This window comes from Mauremys mutica, chromosome 24, assembly GCF_020497125.1.
Source record: "Mauremys mutica isolate MM-2020 ecotype Southern chromosome 24, ASM2049712v1, whole genome shotgun sequence".
Classification (NCBI taxonomy): Eukaryota; Metazoa; Chordata; order Testudines; family Geoemydidae; genus Mauremys; species Mauremys mutica.
Window position 1 is genome coordinate 10,682,384 of NC_059095.1, and position 16,314 is coordinate 10,698,697.

At 54.2% G+C, this 16,314-nt stretch overlaps 1 protein-coding gene across 2 annotated transcripts in view; it reads left to right on the forward strand.

Annotated features, from left to right (window-relative positions):
- The first annotated feature begins 2,056 nt into the window (after positions 1–2,056).
- Positions 2,057–16,314, forward strand: part of MOB3A (MOB kinase activator 3A) — a 31,843-nt gene continuing 17,585 nt past the window's right edge. The window contains exon 1 of one of the 2 annotated variants that reach the window (XM_044999012.1): positions 2,057–2,195. The gene's annotated coding sequence lies outside the window, so the exon portion shown is untranslated. Of the gene's footprint in view, positions 2,196–10,620; positions 10,759–16,314 lie in introns of those variants that run through there. The other variant, XM_044999011.1, reaches the window with a different exon arrangement.

Sequence of the window (16,314 nt, forward strand, 5' to 3'; positions counted from 1 at the left end):
CGCAGCCCGGCCGCGTTCCAGCCCCGGGGGGCGTCACAGAGAGCGGGGAACCCGCGGGGGGGCCAGGCCGGACACTGATGGGGGGCTCTGGGGGCCGGCAGGGGGTAACTGGGGGGCTAGGGGGTGCCTGGGGGTTGGTTTGGGGGAGAGGGGGTAACCAAGGGGACAGGGGGTGGTTTGGGGAGAGGGTGGTAACCTTGGGCGCTAAGGGGTGGTTTGGGGGCGAGGGGGTGCCAGGGGGTTGGTTTTGGGGGAGGGGGTAACCAAGGGGACAGGGGGTGGTTTGGGGGTGAGGGTGGTAACTAGGGGGCTAGGGGTGGTTTGGGGGGAGAGGGGGGTTAGGGGGAGCCAGGGGGTTGGTTTTGGGGAGAGGGGGTAACCAAGGGGACAGGGGGTGGTTTGGGGGTGAGGGTGGTAACTAGGGGGCTAGGGGTGGTTTGGGGGAGAGGGGGGTTAGGGGGAGCCAAGGGGTTGGTTTTGGGGAAGAGGGGGTAACCAAGGGGACCGGGGTTGGTTTGGGGGTGAGGGTGGTAACTAGGGGGCTAGGGGTGGTTTGGCGGGAGAGGGGGGTTAGGGGGAGCCAGGGGGTTGGTTTTGGGGAAGAGGGGGTAACTAAGGAGACAGGTGGTTTGGGGGGAAAGTGAGTAACCAGGAGACAGGGAGTCCCTGGGGGGAATAGGTAGTGGCTGGGGGAGTTGGTTTGGTGGGGAGAGGGGTGGCTGAGGGGTTGGTTTGGAGCAGAAGTGGGAGCTGAGGGTTGTTTGGGAGAGAGGCGGAGCATGGGGGTGATTTGGGGGAGAACTAGCAACTGGACGGGGTTGGTTTGGAGGGATGACAAGTAGATTTACAGGGATGGGGTAACCTGAGGGGATTGGTTGAAGGGGGAAGGGGTGCCTAGGAGGTAACAATATCACCAGCCAATTCCAACAATTTAAAAGTCACAAGCCGGGTGCCTGAAAATTGTGAGATATATTTTTAAAAAAGGGTCTTTATTTGCCTTCTGATTTTTTAAATGAGTCCTATTTTAAGGAGAGCTGAGATTCTCTTGCAATCACAGGACTCCAGATGCTAGGGCTTTAAGGAAAACACCAAGTAGCACAAAACTCCTGATAAATGATGGAGAAAGAAGACCATAGAGTTTTTAAAAAATTATTTTCCTGCTTAGAAATATCAAGAATGCAATCCTGACCTTGTTGAAGTCAGTGGGAACTTTGCCATGGAAATGGGGACAGGAATTCACCCTAAGAATATAAAGTCTCGTGTTCATTGTCGCAGTGCCTCCGAAACACTTGATAGTGGCCAGGCATCAGCAATCCTGACGCTGTCATCCATTGCCCAGGTGGGCTCTGTATCTAAGTTATGGACATGGCAGCAAATAGCATAGATAATTGATATTTGTTACCTCTTTCTGGAGATTCATAAGACCACTGAAAAGCAGAGGAAGATGGAAAACCAAAGGCTGCTCTTGCATTTCTCTGTCCATTGGAAGCAGCAAAGGTCTCCTTTTTCCTGTGGGGCAGCCAGCAGGCAGAGGACAAAATGTGTGGTTTATATTCTGAAAGACTGGGTGGGAGAAAGAAATGTAGTGGGTGCATCCCACCACCTGCAATTTACAGTGCTGTGCTACAGCCAGCAAGACAGCCCTTAACTGAGGAAGATGGGGTTATTTTCTCCCAGCAGCATATTCAGCTTTTTGAGTTAAATCAGTCATAAGCAAACAAAAGGTGAAGGGTGAAATTCTGGCTCCAGTGAAGTCAATGGCAAAGCTCCTTTTGGCTTCAGTTGGGCCAGGATTTCACAAAGAGTTTTAAACAGCCTGAATACATCATCTTAATTTTGGTTTAATTGCACAGCATCTCTTATGTCATATGTTCTTTGGTCTTCTGTAGACTTTATCAGGAAAAGCAGAGAAGATCTGGATTTCTAGTGAAAGAAAGAAGCAGAAAAAAACCTCTGCTTTTTGGTACAGGGGGAATTTTTTCCCAGGCCTTTTTGACATGTCATAAAGCAACCCCAAGATTGTTGTCGGGTTTTTTTCATTTATAGGGCAACCTTCTCTGAGTCCAGACACTGGAAACCTGTACTATCTGGGCAGGAGAGGAGAAGAAACTCCATCACTCATGCACCCCGCACAATTTTCTTTATTGTCATGAGTTATTCAAGCTTAGATCCTGAACAATCTCTGGAACTGAGAAGTAAGTTCCCATGGAGATTTTTCCCTTAACGATACTTTATAATTATTTACTAATGGTATTTCAGTGGTGCCTGGAGACCCTGAGGGTATGTCTACACTGGCAGAGTTACATTGCCGGCAGTTACATCGCCGCTCAGAGAGCGCTGAAGGGAAACCGCTGTTGTGCGTTCACACTGTCAGCTGCCTGCACAATAGCATGTTCACACTTGTGGCATTTGCAGCACTATTCAGAGCGGTGCACTCTGGGCCACTATCCCACAGAGCATCTCTTCCTCTTCTGCCGCTAAGAGTTGTGGGAAGGTGGAGGGGGTCACATGGCATCCTGGCTCCTGTCCCAATGCCCTGTGATGCATTGCTTTGCATACTAGCAATCCCTGTGCTTCCGTCTGCATTTGGCACTATCTTTCAACAGTTTGTGTACTGCACGCTCTGCCTCTTCAGTCTGCAGGAATGGATCCCGCACTGTTGACCAATATGCTGCTCACTCTCACTAACACGTCGGGAGTAGCAGTGGAGTTATTCCTTAAACTACAAAGGCAAGAGGAGTTTGACATTGATCTCGCCACGCGTAGTAGCTATGACACAAGATTGCTTGTGGCATTCACAGAGGTGCTGGCCACAGTGGAATGCCATTTTGGGGCTCAGGAAACAAGCACTGAGTGGTGGGATCACATTGTCATGCACATCTGGGATGACAAGCAGTGGCTGCAGAATTTTTGGCGGCAAGCACTGGGGCGGGGGGGAGGTGGGAGAACATGCACTCAGGGGAAGAGGCGATGCCAGGGAAGGGATTTGGGAAGGGGTCCAATAGGGGCAAGGAGGGGGTGGAGACTTTGGGGAAGGGGTTGGAATGGGGATGGGGCAGGGGTCGTGAGCACCCACTGGCGCCGGGAAAAGTTGGCAGCTATGATAAGGACAAATGCAAAGTTCTCCACTTAGGAAGGAACAATCAATTGCACAGATACAAAATGGGAAATTACGGCTTAGGAAGGAGTACTGCAGAAAGGGATCTGGGGGGTTATAGTGGATCACAAGCTAAATATGAATCAACAGTGTAATACTGTTGCAAAAAAAGCAAACATCATTCTGGCATGTATTAGCAGGAGTGTTGTAAGCTAGACACAAGAAGTAATTCTTCCGCTCTACTCCGCGCTGATTAGGCCTCAACTGGAGTATTGTGTCCATTCTGGACACCACATTTCAGGAAAGATGTGGACAAACTGGAGAAAATCCAGAGAAGAGCAACAAAAATGATAAAAGGTCTAGAAAACATGAGCTATGAGGGCAGATTGAAAAAACTGGGTTAGTTTAGTCTGGAGAAGAGAAGACTGAGAGGGGACATGATAACAGTTTTCAAGTACATTAAAGGTTGTTACAAGGAGGAGGGAGAAAAATGGTTCTTCTTAACCTGTGAGGATAGGCCAAGAAGCAATGGGCTTAAATTGCAGCAAGGGCGGTTTAGGTTGGACATTAGGAAAAACTTCCTAACTGTCGGGGTGGTTAAGCACTGGAATAAATTGCCTAGGGAGGTTGTGGAATCTCCATCATTAGAAATTTTTAAGAGCAGGTTGGACAAACACATGTCAGGGATGGTCTAGAGAATACTTAGTCCTGCCTTGAGTGCAGGGGACTGGACTAGATGACCTCTCGAGGTCTCTTCCACTTCTATGATTCTACATGTAGTGAGAGAGAGTCCCTGTCCTGAAAAGCTTATAATCTAAATAAAGTGTGGGAGAAAAGATATAGACTAAGCCCCAGATCCATAAAGGTATTTAGGCTTCTAACTTCCATTGAAATCAATGAAAGTTAAGTGCTTAGATATTTTTGCAGATCTGGGCTAAAGTCTCCTTTCCAGGGTGTTCTTTCCTGAGCCATTCTCCTCAGAGGAGAATTCTTTTGCTTATTTTGTCTATGTGCACCATCTTCTGGCCATAAAATAAAATCTAAAAGATACCTTGCAATAATGTTTGAAAGCCTGCATGTGAACTCCTAGGCTGCTAAGGTGGAAGCACATGTCACATGTCTCTGGAAATATAATTTTCTCTGGACTGGACTTGCAAAGATGTCTGGGATTTGATGTCACAAGATATTAACCAGTGATCAGGCTGAGTCCAAGCCCTGTCACGTGTAGATGATGACGCAATCTCAACTCTTATCACACAAACATTCCCCACCTTACAGTGAAAGAGAAACTCAGCAACAGTCATAGGGAAGATAACAACATCTGGCTGGAATCATCTAAAAAACACTGCTACTTGTTATATTGTATATAGTGCTCATAGGCGGCAGGTTTGTATAATTTTTGGTGGGGCCCAAAATGGTGGTGCCCCCCCGCTCCCGCCCTGTAAGCCGATATAAAATGAAGCTACAACGCGTCAGCGCCACAAGATTACAAGGGTCAATTAAAAGTGGAAAGTCAGAAGCAGCACTTGCCTACTTCAATATACGGTATTATATTTTGTTGCATCTGTTGTGATGAAGTGGGAATGTTCTTAATATTTTCTCTGAATACTGTGTGGGTGCCTCAGTTTCCCCTGCAAGATGCCAACTGAAGGTGTTGGGGACAAAGAGATCAGGTGGCCTCCTTGTCCAGAAGAGAGTGTCAGTTTGGAGCTGGCTGGGGAAATTGGGAGAGACGCAGAACTTGGTTCTGGGCTCCCCACCCCCAAGATGGACCTGACAGAGGGGTTCTGTTTTCTGTACCAACAAGCTCTGTTTAAACTGTGTTCCCGTCATCTAATAAACCTTCTGTTTTACTGTCTGGCTGAGAGTCACATCTGACTGCAGAGTTGGGGTGCAGCGACCTCTGGTTGCCCCAGGACCAGCCTGGGCAGACTCACTTTGGAAAGTGCATGACGTGGAAGGGCATGCTGAATGCTCCGAGGTCAGACCCAGGAAGGTGTAAGCTTCTTGCCCTGGAGACAGTATGCTCCGAGAGAGGAGGCTCCCCCAGAGTCCTGACTGGCTTTGTATGGAGATGTTCCAAAGCATCACAGCATCCCCTTCCACACCGTGCACTTCCCAGAAGTCCGCACAGGCACTGACACTCCCTCCTCTGGCCTTTGTCTCTTTTCCAGGCATTAGGAGGCCACCTGATCTCTCTGTTCTCCAACACCTTCAGTTGGCACCTTGCAGGGGAAACTGATTTGGGAGAAATGAAGTAAAAGCTGCCAAAAACCAGCTTGAGCACTCCTGAATTTTGAGGTGTTCAAATCTGGAAGGCAGGTGCTGGGGGTGGGAGAGGGCTGTGGGCTCCATGGGGGAGCATGGCAGCAACTGTCTGGAGCTGCATGGAGCCAGATACGCTGGTCTGAGTGGCACAGTAAGCAGTTTGGGGGTTGGAGAAGAGGTAGGGAGTTCCGGGGGGCAGTCAAGGGACAAGGAGCAGGGGGAGTTGGATGGGGCAGAGGTTCGAAGGGGCAGTCAGGGGACAGGCAGCAATTGGATAGGCATGGGAGTCTAAGAGGTTTATCAGGGGACAGGTAGGGGGTGCGGTCCTGGGGGGGGGAAGTTGGGTGGGGTCTCAGGAGGGGGCAGTTGGGGACAAGGAGAAGGGAGGCTTAGATAGGGGCTGAGGTCCCAAGGGGCAGTTAGGGGCAGGGGTCTCGGGAGGGGGTAATTGGGGAACAAGGACCAGTGGGGCTTAGATAGGGGGTGGAGGTTCTGGGGGGCAGTTGGGGCAGGGGTCTGGGGAGGGGGCAATCAGCGGACAGAGGCTGGGATTCAAAGGGCTCTGGGCTGCCTGCAACCGCGGGGAGCCCGCAGCCCTTAAAAACTCAGCCGCGGCAGGGATTTAAAGGGCTCTGGGCTGCCTGCAACCGGGGGGAGCTGAGACCCTTTTAAATCCCAGCCGCAGCCGGGAATCAGAGGGCTCTGCGCTGCCCGCTGCGGCGGGGAGCCCAGAGCCCTTTAAATCTCAGCCGCGGCTGGGATTTAAAGGGCTCTGGGCTGCCTGCACCCGCGGGGAGCACAGAGCTTTTAAAATCCCAGCCGCGGCCGGGAATCAGAGGGCTCTGGGCTCCCCGCCGCAGCAGGCAGCCCAGAGCCCTCTGATTCCCGGCCGCGGCTGGGATTTAAAAGGCTCTGGGCTGCCCGCCGCGGCAGACAGCCCAGAGCCCTCTGATTCCCGGCCGCGGCTGGGATTTAAAGGGCTCTGGGCTCCCCGCCGCAGCGGGAAGCCCAGAGCCCTCTGATTCCCGGCTGCGGCTGGGATTTAAAAGGCTCTGGGCTCCCCGCGTTTGCAGGCAGCCCAGAGCCCTTTAAATCCCGGCCGCGGCTGGGATTTAAAAGGCTCTGCGCTCCCCGCGGTTGCAGGCAGCCCAGAGCCCTTTAAATCCCGGCCGCGGCCGGGAATCAGAGGGCTCTGCGCTGCCCGCTGCGGCGGGGAGCCCAGAGCCCTCTGATTCCCGGCCGCGGCTGGGATTTAAAAGGCTCTGGGCTCCCCGCCGCAGCAGACAGCCCAGAGCCCTCTGATTCCCGGCCGCGGCTGGGATTTAAAGAGCTCTGGGCTCCCCGCCGCAGCGGGAAGCCCAGAGCCCTCTGATTCCCGGCTGCGGCTGGGATTTAAAAGGCTCTGGGCTCCCCGCGTTGGCAGGCAGCCCTGAGCCCTTTAACTCCGGGCCGCGGCCGGGAATCAGAGGGCTCTGGGCTGCCTGCTGCAGCGGGAAGCCCAGAGCCCTCTGATTCCCGGCCGCGGCTCGGATTTAAAATGAGCTGGGCTCCCCGTGGTTGCAGGCAGCCCAGAGCCCTTTAAATCCCAGCCGCCGCCGGGAATCAGAGGGCTCTGGGCTGCCTGCTGCGGCGGGGAGCCCAGAGCCCTCTGATTCCCGGCCGCGGCTCGGATTTAAAAGGCTCTGGGCTCCCCGCGTTTGCAGGCAGCCCAGAGCCCTTTAAATCCCAGCCGCGGCTGGGATTTAAAAGGTTCTGCGCTCCCCGCGGTTGCAGGCAGCCCAGAGCCCTTTAAATCCCAGCCGCGGCCGGGAATCAGAGGGCTCTGCGCTGCCCGCTGCGGCGGGGAGCCCAGAGCCCTTTAAATCTCAGCCGCGGCTGGGATTTAAAGGGAGCTGGGCTGCCTGCACCCGCGGGGAGCACAGAGCTTTTAAAATCCCAGCCGCGGCCGGGAATCAGAGGGCTCTGGGCTCCCCGCCGCAGCAGGCAGCCCAGAGCCCACTGATTCCCGGCCGCGGCTGGGATTTAAACGGCTCTGGGCTGCCCGCCGCAGCAGACAGCCCAGAGCCCTCTGATTCCCGGCTGCGGCTGGGATTTAAAAGGCTCTGGGCTCCCCGCGTTTGCAGGCAGCCCAGAGCCCTTTAAATCCCAGCCGCGGCTGAGAGTTAAAGGGCTCTGGGCTCCCCGCGTTTGCAGGCAGCCCAGAGCCCTTTAAATCCCAGCCGCGGCTGGGATTTAAAAGGCTCTGGGCTCCCCGCGTTTGCAGGCAGCCCAGAGCCCTTTAAATCCCAGCCGCGGCTGGGGTTTCAAAGGCTCTGCGCTCCCCGCGGTTGCCGGCAGCCCAGAGCCCTATAAAGCCCCGCCGCGGCCGGGAATCCGAGGACTCTGGGCTGCCTGCTGCAGCGGGAAGCCCAGAGCCCTCTGATTCCCGGCCGCGGCTCGGATTTAAAAGGCTCTGGGCTCCCCGGGGTTGCAGGCAGCCCAGAGCCATTTAAATCCCCGCCGCCGCCGGGAATCAGAGGGCTCTGGGCTGCCTGCTGCGGCGGGGAGCCCAGAGCCCTCTGATTCCCGGCCGCGGCTGGGATTTAAATGGCTCTGGGCTCCCCGCCGCAGCGGGAAGCCCAGAGCCCTCTGATTCCCGGCCGCGGCTGGGATTTAAAAGGCTCTGGGCTCCCCGCCGCAGCAGACAGCCCATAGCCCTCTGATTCCCGGCCGCGGCTGGGATTTAAAGGGCTCTGGGCTCCCCGCCGCAGCGGGAAGCCCAGAGCCCTCTGATTCCGGCTGCGGCTGGGATTTAAAAGGCTCTGGGCTCCCCGCGTTTGCAGGCAGCCCAGAGCCCTTTAAATCCCAGCCGCGGCCGGGAATCAGAGGGCTCTGGGCTGTCTGCTGCGGCGGGCAGCCCAGAGCCTTTTAAATCCCAGCCGCCGCCGGGAATCAGAGGGCTCTGGGCTCCCCGCCGCGGCGGGCAGCCCAGAGCCTTTTAAATCCCAGCCGCGGCCGGGAATCAGAGGGCTCTGGGCTTCCCGCTGCAGCAGGCAGCCCAGAGCCCTCTGATTCCCGGCCGCGGGGGGGGTTTATAGGGCGCTGGGCTGCCGGCCCCCGCGGGGAGCCCAGAGCCTTTTAAATCCGAGCCGCGGCCGGGGGTAAGCTGCGGGCTCTGGGCTCCCCGCCGCGGCGGGCAGCCCAGAGCCTTTTAAATCCCAGCCGCCGCCGGGAATCAGAGGGCTCTGGGCTGCCTGCAACCGCGGGGAGCCCAGAGCCTTTTAAATCTCAGCCGCTGCTGGGATTTAAAGGGCTCTGGGCTGCCTGCAACCGCGGGGAGCCCAGAGCCTTTTAAATCCCAGCCGCCGCCGGGAATCAGAGGGCTCTGGGCTTCCCGCTGCAGCAGGCAGCCCAGAGCCCTCTGATTCCCGGCGGCGGCTGGGATTTAAAGGGCTCTGGGCAGCCCTGGCGGCGGCGGCGGCAGCGGCGGGGGGGGCGCTCCAAGCAGGGGAGAAAAAACATTGGTGGGGCAGAGCCCCTGCTTGGGATTTATTCATGGGGCTAAAGCCCCAGAGCCCCATATAAGTCGGCGCCTATGATAGTGCTGTTTATTCCTAGATATCAAAATTCTTTACAAAACTGGGTTACTATCTTCATTTTAAAGATGGGGAAACTGAATGTAGAGAGGTTAAAATGACACCAAGTTCACTCAGATTATTGGTAGCAGAGCAGCAATAGAGCCTAGGTTTAGCCACTGGGACATGTTACCCCTTGGATGTCCTGGTAGAAGGTAGGTTTATGGTGTTACTGTACTTTGTTCAGAACCCAAAGTAGTTCCTAATCATGAAACAGAATCTCAGCTGTAGTGCTTTAACTATACTGATATAAAGTGGTACCATTTTTGTGAGTAGACAAGGTTTTAGAAGGACAGGGGCCTGGTCTGCATTTAGAAATTTTGCCAGCAATAGTTATTTCGGATAAGAGTGTGAAAAAAATCACACCGCTAACGGACATAGCTATGCCAGGTAAAGCCCCAGTGTAGGCATAGTTACATTGGCAAAAAAGTCCATTTGCTGGAATACTTTATTACATCTAGGGAATTGGTATAAGCAAAAGAACTCGTTTGCTGGTAGAAGCTGCATCTTCACTAGGAGAGTTTGTCAGTATAGTTATACTGGGGAATAGCTATATTGGCAAACCCTTCCTAGTGTAGACAAGACGATATTCAGATTTCAGTGACACTGGTGCAAATCCCAATGCACTGGAGTCATCAGGTTTACAGCTAAATTAGAACCTGGACCAGGATCTTCACTGAGTCCTTTGAGATTGTATATCATCTTCTGTGAAACAATGTTGAAAAATCTCCTAAAATTTTACACACACACCCCTTCTCCTCCTGGTTTAGCAGTGCAGTTAGGGATTTGGAATGAACGTAGGAGCTGCTTGGATTCTTTCCTCCAGTCGCCACCTTGGTGAGTTTATCCGAGGGCCCAGGCACAGGAGTGACAGTGTCACGATGTTGCATTGGTGCGGTGCCACCCGGCATGGCAAGGGTTTCATGCTACGTCGTCCTCAATCAGAACAGCGAGGCGGTTGCACCCTTTTGCAATGCAGCAATGTTCTGCGACGTGATTTCACCCCAAGGTAGGGTAACCGTATGTCCCGTTTTGGCTGGGACAGTCCCTTTTTTAGGCCCTGTCCTGGCATTTGTCCCATTTGCTCGTCATGCCAACTGATCATCAGCTGACAAGAGCAAAGGGGACAAATGTGGGGTGGGACCGTGGGACCCCTAATGGGGCGCGGAGGAATGTGCGGGGGAGGGAGGCAAGTGTCAACGCAAGCCCCGTGCTGGAGGGAGGGGTAGGGAGAGCAGCTCAGGCCTGCCGACCTGCCCCACAGGCAAGGGAGAGAGAGGGACCTCGGGTGGGGTGTGGGGTGGCAGGGGGCTGGCACTGGGGGGAGGGGACCCCAGCCCAGTGTGGGTGGGAGGCAGGGAGGGCGTGGGTTGGCCCCACTTGGGGGGAGGCCTCAGGCCAGCTCGGGGGTGTCACCCTACCCCAAAGGGACCCCCTGGCCATTACCCAGCTTCCAGGAGCGCCCACGCTTGGCTGGGAGGGGGGTCCGGGCCCAGGGGCTGCATGGGGGCAGGGCCGGCCAGGCGGATCCAGGCTCCGCCCCCGTGAGCTGGAGGCGCTCCGCGGCCCAGCAGAGGGGGCCGCCCGCCCGGCCGGGCGCCAAGCCGTGGGAGGAGCCCGCGGGCGGAGAGGTGAGCGGCGCCTGTGCCGGCCCCTTTAAGAGGAAGTAGGGCCGGCCGGGCGCGAGGCCGGCAGTGGGGTTGTGCGCGCCGCGGAGGTCGCCGGAAAGTTACCGGAGCCGGAGGAGAGCGCGGCACGTGACCCCGCCGCCGGGCACAGGTGGGGGTCTCGGCGGAGGGATAATGGGGGGGGGGCCCTCCTGGGAGCTGAAAGGGGAAACCCGGCAGAGGGGGAGCTCGGGGGCCTGGGAGAAGGGACTGGGGGGGTGATGGGGGGCCCTGGGGAGAAGGGACTGGGGGGGGTGATGGGGGGCCCTGGGGAGGGGACCCTGGGGAGAGGGAGCTCATGTGGTCCTGGGGAGGGGCCCGAGGGGGAGATGGGGGTCTGGGCGGGTGAGACTGGGGAGGGGAACCTGGGGAGAGGGAGCTCATGGGGTCCTGGGGAGGGGCCCGAGGGGGAGATGGGGGTCTGGGCTGGTGAGAAGTCTGGGGAGGAGGGACTGTGGGGTCATGGGGGGGTGAGGAGTCTGGGGAGAAGGGACTGGGGGGGTGATGGGGGGCTGGAGAGGGGAGCCTGGGGAGAGGGAGCTCATGGGGTCCTGGGGAGGGGCCTGAGGGGGAGATGGGGGTCTGGGCTGGTGAGAAGTCTGGGGAGGAGGGACTGTGGGGTCATGGGGGGCTGGGGGGGGTGAGGAGTCTGGGGAGAAGGCACTGGGAGGGTGATGGGGGGCTGGGGAGAGGGGCTTGGAGGGAGCTGGGGGGGGGGGCTGGGGAGAAGGGACTGGGAGGGGCCTGGAAGGAGCTGATGGGGGCTGGGGAGAAGGGACTGGGAGGGGGCTGGGGGGCGGGAGAGGGGGGACTGGGAGGGGCCTGGGGAGAGGGGCCTGGAGGGAGCTCATGGGGGACTGGGAGGGGCCTGAGGGGGTGATAGGGGCCTGGGCTGGTGAGGAGTCTGGGGAGAAGGGACTGTGGGGCTGGGGGAGTGAGGAGTCTGGGGAGAAGGCACTGGGAGGGTGATGGGGGGCTGGGGAGAGGGGTTTGGAGGGAGCTCGGGGGGGCTGGGGAGAAGGGACTGGGGGGGCTAAGGGGGCCTGGGGAGAAGGGACTGGGGGGGCTGGGCAGGTGAGAAGTCTGGGGAGAAGGGACTGGGAGGGGCCTGGAAGGAGCTGATGTGGGGGGGGGCTGGGGAGAAGGGACTGGGAGGGTGATGGGGGGCTGGGGAGAGGGGCCTGGAGGGGGCTGATGGCCTGGGGAGGAGGGCCTGGGAGGGGGCGATGGAGGGTTGGGGAGAAGGGCTTGGGGGGTGATGGGGGGAGCTCATGGGGGGCTGGGGAGGAGGGACTGGGAGGGGCCTGGGGGGTGATGGGGGGCTGGACGGTAATGGGGGGTGAGGAGGCTGGAAAGGGGGAAGCGGGGGGAGTCCTGATGGCTGAGGAAGGATTTAACCCCTCTCCCCCAGGGGGCCAGTGTGGCCCAAGATAGGCTGGGGTTGCTCTACTGGGACTTCGTTAGTGGGGATGGACGGGGTCAGGGGGATACCCAAGAGCTGCCAGTGTTTGAACTTTGAGCAACCTCCATCTCTCCCCCGCCCTCCCTTGGGGAGCAAGTGTAGGCTCTGGTCCACAGGTCTGTCAGGAAAGGGAAGTGGGCGGGGTGGGCTGTATTACTGCCCTGTCTTGGGGAAGTGGGTGGGGGAGGGTGAATAATACCCATCTGCACGCAGGTGCCTGGAGAATAAGTAGCAGTAGGGGTAAGAAGAAAGCAGAGGGTAAATGCACTGAAGTTAGGTCTTCTCCCTGTTTGCGCCAATTGTGGCTGTAGGCATCGAGAGCCAACAGGGCTTCTGCCCGCACAGCTGTGTCAGGTGTACAAAGAGGTGTGATCCGTACATAGCTGTGTGAGCAGAATCCCTAGTGCAGATTTGGTTACACCGGGAAAAGCACAGTTTTGCCAGCATAAGCCATGTCTATGATAGGAGTGCTTTGCCAGTATAGTATACTGGTTTAGCTATACCAGTAAAGCACTCCTAGCATACATGTGACCGGAAGTGATTGCTTCTGCTAGAGACAGGTATTAACCACCTCCAAAGAAAATTTTTGCTGGATGTGATATGGGATCTTTAGGCTAAAGGGTGTGTACCTCAAAGCTTGCGGGACTGGGGAGGTATCCTCCATTGTCCAGCAAAGAAATTTGGGACAAGGCACGCTCTGTTGCCTTTCTCTTGAATGGGGTGAAGGAGGAAATGTTTTTGAAAAGCCTCATTCCGGGCTGTGATGTCTTCTCTGCCAAGTTTCAGAGCAAGGGGGATTTTTATTGTAAGATAAAATTCCCCTGACCATCTGTTTTTCTTTATGATGGATCTAGTTGCTGCACCCGATCTTTCTTCTTCCGCGTGCAAGTTTCAGGCTCTATCTTGTTTATTAACCAGTTTCTTGGATACTGTAAATACCACATCTTAGTAGATTAATAAAACAGAAAGCAAATACATCAGCCTACTTGGCTGTGAGGAGTTGCGCACCTTTAAAGTAATAAAAAAGTGCCAAGTCTAAATTCCTGCCAAATTGGTTTGGAATCTGCCTCCTTTGTACTTGGGTGGGGCTCCCATCCCAGCTGGTGATTCTTGGCTTGCACTGAAAAGCTGGCATAATACCAGTAAGCAGATCTGAACAGGAAGCCCTTCCATCACACTCGGAAATCAGACCATAAGTGACTGACTGCATGCCGGAGTTGGGACTAGAACTCGGAATCCTCACTCCCGGCTTGTATCATAACTCACCTCAAACCTACTCACTTTTAGTGACGTCTGTCATAAACTTGTTCCCTGATGGGCTTGTGCTATCTAGTAGTACTGAAGTATCCTTTCCAGGTGCTTTCTGGAGCCCGTCTGGCTCCCTGACATTGCTTCTTCCTCTCTTCTGACCTAGGGTTTATCCCCCAACATTCAGAATAAATGCTAGAACGGATGTGGAGTACCACACAGAAACTTGTGTTTGCCTGGCTTGCTCCGTTTAAAAGAAATTTTGTGCTGTGCTTATATAGCCACTCTTTTGTAACTATAGAAAAACTTCTCCATTAATCAAGCCAGAGATTTCTATGGCAACAGTATACAGAGAAAAAAGTTCTTGTTAGTGGTGGAAGCACACACTCCTGTCTGTAGCTGTATCCATTTCTGCAATGATCCCAAGTTCTGTACTCCTGAAAATAACTCCCAGAAGTTCAAGAAGATTAATTTTCTCATGAGACAGTGATGTATTTTGTGAAACTTGTGCCATAGATGCAGCTGTAATGGGTAATTAGTGAATTCATAACCAGTTTTGTTGGAGGTTTAGGAGATTATCTTGGAAATTCGTGATATCCAGCTAATGCTTTCACTGAAGAATGCACCTTAGGCTGGGTGTTTACCTTCTGTTCTCTAGATAACTCTGTCTCCATGGGACATCTGTGGCTTTTGTTTTCAGTTGTGTGTGTCTGAACCTCCTGCTGGATCTGCTGCTGTGCTAAAAGAATCACCTTGTTCATGATGGAAATGATAACGGACTCTTGATTGAATCTGATTTCTCTTAACATGTCTGAGGTGGATTAGGGGCATGTTCCGGGGGCAATGTGCCTGTTTATCCATTAGAAAGAACAGACACAATGGAGACCATAAGAGCTCTTTCTACTTTGCAAAGGGATGCATAGTTAAGTCTTCAGAGCTGCAGCAGGGGAGCACACAGTGGCACACAACTTAAGTAGAGTGTTTTGGAAATCATGCTGCTACTCTGGCTTCTGAACCTGTGGACTGGAGATAAGAGGCCTGAATCTCCACTGCCTCGCACCTTGTGCAGCTACTTATACCTGTGCAAAGCGTGTGTAAAAGGCAGCCAAACTGGAATAGTGGTTCTTTATACTTTCTTTGCAAAGATATACATGGCCGCAGTAGGTGCTGGATTCTCAGTTACCCTCTGGGCTTGTCTACAGTAAGGGCTTGTCTACACTGGCACTTTTCAGCACTGCAACGTTCTCGCTCAGGGGTGTGAAAAAACACCCCCCTGAGTGCAGCAAGTTTCAGCGCTGTAAAGCGCCAGTGTAGACAGTGCCCCAGCGTTGGTAGCTACGCCCCTCGTGGAGGGACTTTTTTAATGTCAAACCGTGTGGTAGCAAAATCTTCCGATGTGGACAGCTCTTCACTGCTGCAAAGTCTGAGATCTCCTTAAGGCTTGTTGCTTGTCACCAGGCAGATGAGAAAGGTTAATGCAGTGGTTTTCAACCTTTTTTTCATTTGCGGACCCATAAAAAAATTCCAAATGGTGGTGTGGACCCCTTTGAAATCGTGGACATAGTCTGCATACCCCCAGGGGTCTGTGGACCACAGGTTGAAACCCATGGAGCTAATGCATATGATCACTGCCACACCTAGGTCTAAAGGGGATGGAGAAGGGCTGACTTCACAACTCTCTGTTATGGAGACGTGAACCCTACTGCTCTGGCATCAAAAGCATTATATTAACACAGGAGAGCGAGAGATGGGTGGAGCTCAAAGCCAGCCTTTCATTCTGAGCCTGGTGTGTGCTAAGGAAACTCTTGTAGAATTTCCCATAACCCTGGTTCCACCCCATTGAAATTCACAATGTTTGAACTTGTAATAGAGTCTGGCTCGCAACATAATCTGAAGCATTGTGTTGATTAGACCAGCTTAGCATGAGAATTTTACACTGGAGAAGTATCAGCCAAGTTAGTTTTGTTTTTTTGAAGAAGAAGAAAAGAAATTAGGTAGATATTACTTTGCTGATTCCCTAAAATACTATTTTGCAAGGACAGTGCAGAGTGATTCATATTGCCAGGAATAAATGGGCTGCTCACAGCATGGACTTGTCAGAGTTTAAACTGACATTATTTTCTTGCCTCTTAAATCCCTTCAGGCAGGGACTAAGCCAGGCTGGGGGAGAACAAGAGGCATTGTTGCTGCACAGAACTTTTTGAAAAATGGTGTCGTCCTACCTTGACGAGGGAAAAAAAATCATTCTTATGGTACAGGAAGTCACCTGCCTGCTGCAGCTTGCCCTAGGAATACATGTCTACACAGTGAACCTAGAATAGCTTCTGGAGTCATGAACCAGCTTGTCAGTTTTATTCAGCATCTATGAAGCTAGAAGCCAGTCAGCTCTGCCTTCACGTGCAGTCGTGTCCCAGTCACTTGCATTACTGTGCACAGAGCATTCTTACACATACAGGGAGTTATACCTCCCCAAAGCCTCAGCGAGGGACTTCTGTGTATATCTAAAGGAAGCAAAGGCCACTTTAAAAAATATCTTCTTTCTACTTGGCCCTAAATAAATAACAATTGCAGTGTGAGCAATCATAACTGCAATTTTAGGGGGAGACTTTCAAAGGTACATTTTAAGTCCTTTTGTGCCTTTTGAAAAATCTTCCCCTAAAGGCACAAAATATGGCTCATCCTGTGGCACCTAGATCATCTTTGGTCACTAAACTGAACACCCAGGAGACTGAAATACTTTCTCAATCCACCACTGGAGGGGGACAGTCTGAGTGGTAGAAGTATAAGCTTCCCCTTATGCCAGGGGTGGGCAAACTTTTTGGTCCGAGAGCCACATCTGAGTATAGAAGTTATATGGTGTGCCATGAATGCTCATGAAATTGGGGTTGGGGTGCTCTGGCTGGGGGTGCCAGAAATGAGGATTTCGAACAGTGGGAGGGGGATCAGGGCTGAGGCAGG